The 8,632-nt window shown below is 51.3% G+C and overlaps 1 long non-coding RNA gene across 1 annotated transcript; it reads right to left on the reverse strand.

The window, feature by feature from the left end:
- Window positions 1-6,186: 6,186 nt before the first annotated feature.
- Window positions 6,187-8,235, reverse strand: LOC130527717 (uncharacterized). The gene is made up of 2 exons (XR_008951110.1): window positions 7,075-8,235; window positions 6,187-6,742 (listed from the first exon to the last, which is right to left on the reverse strand). It is a non-coding gene; the product is annotated as an uncharacterized LOC130527717 (long non-coding RNA).
- Window positions 8,236-8,632: the final 397 nt, after the last annotated feature.

Consider the following 8,632-nt stretch of genomic DNA (forward strand, 5'->3'; position numbering starts at 1 on the left):
ATCCAGCGCTCTGTCCGTTTCCGTGGCAGCCAAGAACCACGGTGAACGACGACTTCTCGTGCCTCGTTGTGCGTATCGCCACCGTGCTGGTCCCCTTTTCGCCACTTTGTGGGTCAAAGGGATGTTAAAAGTCAGAGGGATCTCATCCATGTTGGTGATGTGGCTGGGCGCGGTTATCTTGTCGCGGCAGTAGGTGCGGAAGATGGCCGCCCTCTCCTGGTTAGGGTTAGGGTTAGGGAAGATGGCCGCCCTCTCCTGGTTAGGGTTAGGGTTAGGGAAGATGGCCGCCCTCTCCTGGAAGTCCACGGGCAGCCGCTGCGCAACAGTTGTCCTCGCGCGTATGGGGAGATGCCGCCTCCTCATAGAGGAAAAACACTAAGATTGCTCGATTGCCATTTTCAGTCACATATTCGATGGCCTGCAGTTTAAAGTAAGCCTCATTCATTCACGTCTCGCTTGACCGGCGCCATTTTAGGGGATCCTTACGCGTTTGCTCGTTTTGATGGACGGGGAAAAAAGACACAAACGTGAACAATAAAGGTGACGACTGCGATCAGGTTCCCCTTCAGAGACGAATCAAAATGGAGGCAACGGGGTCAGGCCGCCAAAGAACAGCTAAAAGGCAAAAGAAGAAAGAAGGAGAGGAGAAGCAGGTGACGAAGAGAAGGGGAGGAAGCAGCCAAAGGAAAGAGAAGATGCAGAAGGAAGAGAAAACACTTGGAAAAAAAGAGGAATGCTGATAAAAAGAAAGAAGGGAAGCAGACAAAATGAAAAAGGAGGGGAGCCGACAGCGCCGAGAGAGGAGGAACAAGAGGAACCGGAGCGCCAGGGAGAGGCTGTACGACAGAAATATAAACATTGTCCTAATATAATCCAGTTTGTCATGATATAATGAATTAAATCTTTAGAACTCTATCAGGAAGTCTGGAATGTTCTCATTGGTTGAGGAATGCGAGTCCTCCTCCAAGCATCTTACTGGTTAATTAGCTAACTGGTCCAGAGAAACCTCTCTGGGCTGCCAAAGGCTGGAAAGCCTCAGCATCAGCGCAGCAACATTTTTAATATCCGTAGAAAATTGTGCGTCTTTGTTGCTCTCGCCCGTATTTTGGCGCGCTGTTGCCTCTGTAATATCAGGGGATTAGCGCAATCCGCAGGATTAGACGCGCACGCATGTTTAAAAACCAGCTTCGTTGCGCCGCAGCTGAAATCACCCAGATGGCCGCGGATTTCGGAAATAGCCCCGCGACCACGGGCGCGGCGTCACTGTCGCACCGAGGGAAAAACCACAACTTTGAGACGCGTGGCGTAGCGCTAGCAGAGACGCTGCAAGCTTAATGAAATTAGAGATTCTGGTGGCGTGGGATGATCCTGCATCAACAGATGGCTCAAGCAGCAGATGAGACAGATTCATTTGTTCCCCGGAACAAAGTCACGGCATTAACCGCTGGACCGCTGACACCAGAACCCCCATTAGAGGTTTAGCGGTCTGGGCGGGAAGAGGGATGTGAACCGACGTAGCAAAATGAGCATGAGCAACATCCATCTGTCCCATCCCTCTCACGCTACGCTGAGCACATCCATCCAGCCTTTCAGCCACAGTGCTTTTTATTATTTATGAGACATTAGCAACGTGATTAATTGGTTCCGTTAATCACCAAACGCATCATGTTAATTAGATTAATTAAGGAGCTGTTTTTGTTTGGCTAATTTGGCCTGCAGGGCTCGCGGCTGCTGTCACATTTGTAAACTGTCAGACCCTGGTTGAGCTCGGTCCTGGTCTGGGAGCCACGCTGAAGGTGATGCGGCGCCATGAACCCAGCCGACGGACGTCCGGATGCTCCAGAAACAGACGCCAGGATTTCTCCTCCACCTACCAACTCCGATCAACCGAATCGCTCAGATCTCATAAAAGGAGGGTTGTTTCTTTCCAGCCCCAAAGAATCGGCTCTTGAGCAGCGGCGAAGTATCAATTAGCCTGGTTTTTATGAGATTAACAGGCTCACATCTGCGGGTCTGTTAGCGCAGCTCCGTCCTGTCTTCCAACAGAGGCTGGATCATGGCGTCGGCTGCAGCCTTTTCATCTGCGCCCGCTCGCGTTTTAACTCCTCCCGTGCAGCGGCGGTCGTGGCAGCCTACATGAGGACAGTCGGTGCATATCAATCAGGAGGCTGGCTGTTTTCTCATGAAGACCACGTTGCCTGGCCGTGCAGATGCATCCACAGAGACAGAGGGAGAGTCGAGCCAGCCAGGAACTGGAGGAATGCTGTAATTTTGGGATGATAATAGCGATGTCAACGGGTGTGGGAGTCAGCGTGATGGTTAGCCGGTGCAAAGGACGCCGTCTTGTTGGTAAATGGTGGTTGTGCTCGGCGACGGGCGCGTGGGAAGGAGCAGTCAGCAGTTTCCGGCCTGACAGGCGCTCCACCACGCCCTCCGCGTTAGTCCTGCTAGCATTCCCACGCTAACGTTCTAGTCGAAGCGACTTATCAGTGGAGAGCTCTTGTCGGTTTCTGCACCCATGTCTAAAAAGGGCTTACCGGGAGCGTGGGAGGAGACTCGACTCATACTCGAGGCACACGTCAGCCATGTGGTCCGCTCAGTGACTCAGACCGTCCCCTCGCCGGCACGGTGGCGACTGTTTGTGCCCAAAGTGGCGGCGGCGGGAACCCTTTCCATGGTTTCAGCGTTCATGTGCGTCATCCAGATCCCCACATCATTTCTGCTGCACCTCAAATGAGAGCCTTCACCGGATAAATAAAGGCTGCCGAGCGTTACACAACTCCGAGCGTGCGCTAGCAGAAGCATGAAGAGAAGAAAAGCCGCTTGTGCCGCGCCGGAGAAACCAAACTGATCTTCAGTCCGATCCACTGCCCACTGAAAACTATACTACAAGGATTGAGAAGCTAATGCTAATTTTGCTGCTACCGGGACTTTGAAGATGCTGATATTGTGTGTTAATGCTGCGAATGAGATAAATGAGGGGTAGCAGCCCTGCAGAAGCCTGACCAGATCACACAGACGGCAATTAAAGCACTTAGCCACACAAAAGACCAGCGAGCTTGTCTCAGCCGTGATACTGTGGATAAAAGAGGCGCTGGGCTTCAAAGCGGGCTCATACTTTTCAAGTTCCACCCTTGTAGGCTTCCCCAGGGGAGCGTCTGTGGTGTCGCTGCTCTAACGCAAGACATGAAAGTTGTTTTTTATGCTTTTTATGTTAAAGTTGGGGTCAAACGGCAGAACGGTTGTGAATTTCAGAGAGGTTCTAGCTTCTTTGTGTTGACGGCGGCGGAGTCTGCTTCTGATTAACGCAGAAGTATCAAAGAGACTGTGGTTTACACTCCGAAACTGAGAAAAACACACGGTCGAGTGCGCCATCAAACCCTCCGCAACGTCTGATCATCGAGGATTCCCCCCCAAAAAAACCTTACGATGGGCGAACATGCACCCGAGGCATCGCAGAAATATGTTTAATGCATCTTTTCCTGTCACATTAGGTGGTTTTAACTTTACTGAGAAGAGCGGGATGAAAAAATAAAGACTCACATAAGTGAATGGACCCAAACTGGACGAATCAAACATGTTCAGAGAGCTCAAAGTGTCCAGATTTAAGTGCTTTGCTGTTTCCATCTGAAATCTCAGCTCTACTCTTACACAGTAGTTGATTCTGGGAACTTTTCGAGGTCCAAGTAAAACTCCACACACACACACACACACACACACACACACACACACACACACACACACACAAATGTGCGCTCACACATGCTGCTGACTGCAGGCTGGTAATTACCTGCCATTCAGGACAGCATTTGAGCCTGCCGAGAGAAATTGATGGTCAATAATCGGATCCAATCGCAGGGACAGTGGACAGAAGAAAATACCTGCGAGCCTCAGATTGAGGAGGAGGGAAAAAGGCTCATAATGAGGCCTGAGGAACAGATACAGCTGCCAGAGCCAGAGAGAGAGCGAGAGGGATGGAAACACACACCCGTGTTCATCTTTTGATGCTTTTAGCTGGGGATGCCATTAGGCCCCATTTTGGTGTCCCAATACTGAACACCTGTGACTAAAACAGAAGATTGGAGTGTTTAATCACCTGGCTGCATCGCACACGCGGGGTTCATTAACGAGGATTCGCTGTCGTCAGAGAAGACGTCCAGACGCAGCAGCGCCGTCGTAATTCAGCCTCCACCATCAATATTACACCGCCGGCAGTTCCTGGACTTCCCGTCAGACACTCAGGTGCAAAACGGCTGCATGTGGGGAAGGTTGAGCCAGCGTGGGTGGCTTGTTTTATGTACTGGAGGAAGGACGCTGCACAGATGTGTTTCAGCTGGAGGTCTGCTTCAAAACGGCCTCTTATTGAGCCGTTTTTATAGGATCTACAATCCACTCGCCCACACCTGACAGGAATCTGACAGGCAGAGCTAAATCCAGGGGAGGAATGCGCCGACATGTTTATGCCCACCTAAAGGTGACCGGGTTTTAGATCCTGCTACGGAAGCTGAAAGCCTGCAGGATCATCCTCTAAATGACAGCCATTTGTGTACTTTCATTCTTCATCTTCTAATAAAAGGTGATGTTATTGGTTTCAGACTGTTAATGAGCCATTCCTTATTAGAAGACAGTGTAAAAGAAACAAAAAGAAGACACAAATATTAGGAGATTGTTCCTTTCTGACCAAGAACTGGATAGAAAAATGAATAGATTGGCCCCAGAGGTGATCTGGAGAAGCCTTTTTAGCATTAGCAACTGTCCTTTTCACCTCCCACAGACGAAAACATGCACATTGAGACTCTTAATTGCCTCTGCATGTGTCCTGGGATGGCCCGGTGGCCCGTCCAGGCTCAGGCAAATCCTGTGTTCTTTATTGGTTATTGTTTAAATCACTGATGCACACAGATGCTCCACATGAGCATTTACAGGCTCTCCATAGTTGGAAGAAGTCTGTAAGGGCTCAAAGCCTCCTCGCTGACCTCATAGGAAGGAGAGTCCTCTTGTTTTGGCAGGAGAAGCCACTTCCTGTTTGCAGCCCTTGAAGAGGAGCAGACAGGAAGCAGCGAACCGTGACGGAGGAGTTTAACGCTCCCAACGAATCCCAACACAGAGATGTAGAAATGTAAACAGAGCGAAAAGGAGCGGCTTTTTCCCCAGCTGCTCGCTAAACGCTCATGCAAACGCACCGTGAGGCTATTTCTCCCAAAGAAGAGATAAAACCAAGTGTCGGGAACGGTTCTGAATCCGCTCCCATCACCACCAGCGAGCGAGCGGCCATGTTTAATTCATAGTTTTCTTGTAAATGATGAAGAGCGCGGCGCTCGATATTGCTCTGGACAGAGGCGGCCTACTTGAAATGATGAACAACCCCCTAATTGTCATTTCCTTCCCAGCGCGCGTGAGGAATGGCTGCTCTCCGTTTTAGGCCGGGCGGGCTGTTTAGCCTCATCTCGCCGCGTCGCCGACATCTCTCCATCCTCTGCTTTGTTAGCGGCCTCATCATGACCGATCTCCCTCCCTCCGTTCTGCTCGACTCGCCCGCTGACAAGCCGAGCGTAATGGAGATGGGTGGCGAAAGCTTCCAGCATCGGCTCGAGCGCGGAACACTCGATAGCTGTGAGAATTATGCTAATAAGATCATTTGGACTCATGATAGTTGGAAATTGCTGCGTGCCCCTTTTAGTATTTTCAAGATATCGGCTGGAATTTAACGATGTTGGATAAAAACGTTAAAAAAAACATCTAAAACGCAGATTCTGCTGGGGCTAAAAATGTGTCTGCGGCTGCTGCTGCTTCATGAAAATAAGTTCCCACCTTTAGGTTTGGGGCTGGAGCTGCGCATTAGCTTGGTGATCCAGTCTGATACCTGACTGTGGTTGGTTCTGAAAGCCTGAATGGGCGGGTCAGAAGGGGGGGGCAACAAGCTGCTGGATCTGCTGCATATATGTATAAAGGTTAAACACCTCAGTTTAACAACGCCAAATGTGTGAGCCCAGGAATTACAGAACTTTTCAGCACATTAAAGTGCCCCAATGCTGACTAGCATAGAAACAATGAGCCACCATCATTGAGCTGAAGAGAGATACAGGTGAAACTCTCACCACAAACCTTTTGTGGCATTCTTACATTAAGGTGATGTTTCATTGTTCAAAAAAAAAAGAAAAGAAGGAGAAAAAGAGTCACGCTAGCTGAATCGTGAAATAATCTTTTAACAATGTATCAAAGTTGAGTGCTCGGTAATGGGTTTTTTCCGCAAAGCTTACGTAGGGATGATACACAGAAGAGGATTAGGTGGGTATTGATCAGTGCAGAAGCACTCAGCCTCTGCTCCAGATTGGCCGGTCAGTGGAGGAAAACTCACCCTGCCTTCGCCTCCTCTTCCTCCATCCTCCATTAGGACCCGCGGGGTCTATTTTCCAACGGCGGAGACTGCGCGCAGAACACGTGCAAACATGAATAAATAACAGCAGGTACGCGGGCGTGCGTGCGTGCGTCCGCCGCAGGGTGTTTGCATTATAGATCTGTGAGGGAAGAAGTAGGAGACATCATGGCAGCGAAGGACGGCTGCAGGTAATCACAGTCAATTAATTTGAGGTGATGCGGCCGAGTGGTTGTCTGCCGCCCCGCGCCGCCCGCAGGGAGGCAGCCGGCGCGGACACGCGTCGTGGTGAGGGAAACGTGGAGGTGCTCCCCGAGACGACCCGACCCGCTCCTCTCATGGCACCGGGACTCGTGTGTGGAGTGTCTGTTGGACCGAGCAGCAGATGAGAAGGTGCTGCTGCTGCTCATGGATAATGCAGCAGAGTTTTGCATGTTGTTGCTGCATGTAGGACTCAACATGCTGCATCTGCTGAATTATCCATGAGAACTGGCACCACTTCCGCTTTTTTCCCCTTTTTTTCCTCCCTGAGAATAAACTGCGATGGTGTCTTACGAGCTGTATTTGCGGAGCTTTGATTAACGACGCTCCTCCCCGGCCGTCTGCTCCCTAATGCAATATGCATGCATTGTTTTCCCCCCTTTCAGTCTGAATGGGCTGCGACTAATTACACGCTCAGGAAAATGAAAAATACAAACCGCTTTATCGCATCCAATTTGCATCAGATCGGCCTTTAATGGTGCTTTTGTTCGAGCTCGGTTAAAGGGAGCAATCAGAGCCTCTCACGGAGGAGCCGAGGACGCTGGCGTGGAGCTTCGAAATGTCGTCTCCTCTTTGTGCCGTGAGTCGAGGCCGCCGCTTAATCGGAGTCAAGCCGGAGCGCCGCGGCTGAACCCCATTAGAACTTTTCAATTAGAAGGCTGATTGAAGTTTGGGGTGACTGCAGAATCAGAACCTCTGCACCCACTGCAGGCCTTCTAATCATTCCCTTCGGTTGAAGGGGAAACTTGGGACGAGCGGCAGTAAAGACGGGCGCAGCGTTAAAAAAAGGCCCCTGAGAGTTCTCTGATAAGAACAAATGGCCCTGAGTTTTGATTTCTCTCTTTTCTTTACGCTGATCCTCTGACTCCAGTTTTTGGGCTCCGTGGAAGCTGCCTGTGCGCAGCCGCTTCTGAAGCTCAGCGGGAAAGCGGGACAGAGTTCTCCTCTGATACGGTAAATTCAGCTGATCTCAGATCAGCCGCTCCCCTGTTGTCTGATAGGACTGACAACGCTCTGTTCCGGCTCTGTGGCAGCAGCAGCAGCCTCGCGGGGGAATCCCATTTTAAAGGCCGGATGTTTCGCCTTGCGTTTGTCGTGGGGGGGGGAGAGGGGGGTTCTCCCCGTTTGTTCGCGTAAACGGCCTCCGCTCCAGCTCTGGCAGCCATGCCGGTCTGCCGAGCATTCCTTCAATCCCTCTTCACAGCCGTCTCATCCGGAGCGTCGTTATTCCGCCGCTCTGGCATTCATCAGCCAACAAACGTCCACCCGATCCTCCCGTCATTCCGTTTGAAGCGGCTCGTCGGCCGGGAGGCGCCCGGCTCGGATGGCGGCCTGTGAAGCGTCCCGCCTGGCGCACACATGTGCAACACACGCTCTTCACATCCCGTGTTTCGCCGCTTTGATCCGCGCGGCGCCGAGCACATCGCCATGCAAGTGGTTTCACGCAGCCGGCGGCTGAAGATCGTTCCAATCAATCCCAGCTCGGCCGAGGTCGCTGCAACGCACCAGAGAACGCCGGCGCCGGCCTGAAATATTCATGGCCGACATCGTGAGGTGGCTCCGGTGGGTTCAGACTGAGGCTGAGGTCATTCATTAGTTTGAAATCAGTAAAATCCTTTTGCCCTTACCAACCCCCCCCCCCCGCCCCTCTTCATTTGCTGCTTTGATGTCGACTACCCCCCCCCCCCCCCCCCCCCCAGGTTTCCAGCCTTACCCAGCGACTGGATGATCAACTCCCTCTGAGAGGGAAAGTGGTGATATTGATGTGATGCAAGCCTTTAGTGTCGCTGTGGAGGAACGAAGGCGGCCGTCTTCTTCTTCATTAGTGTCTAATTACACATCCTGCGAGGAGGCTGCAGCGCTTCCTTTGATGTAACGCTCAGTAAGTGAGATATTTTAAGGTGGGGCCATAGAAAACACAATTGGAAATAAAACCGGTTCTTCTAAGGGATTAGCAGAAATATCAGAGCTATTATAGACGCGATTAACCTCTCT

This window comes from Takifugu flavidus, chromosome 6 (genome assembly GCF_003711565.1).
Source record: "Takifugu flavidus isolate HTHZ2018 chromosome 6, ASM371156v2, whole genome shotgun sequence".
Lineage (NCBI taxonomy): Eukaryota > Metazoa > Chordata > Actinopteri > Tetraodontiformes > Tetraodontidae > Takifugu > Takifugu flavidus.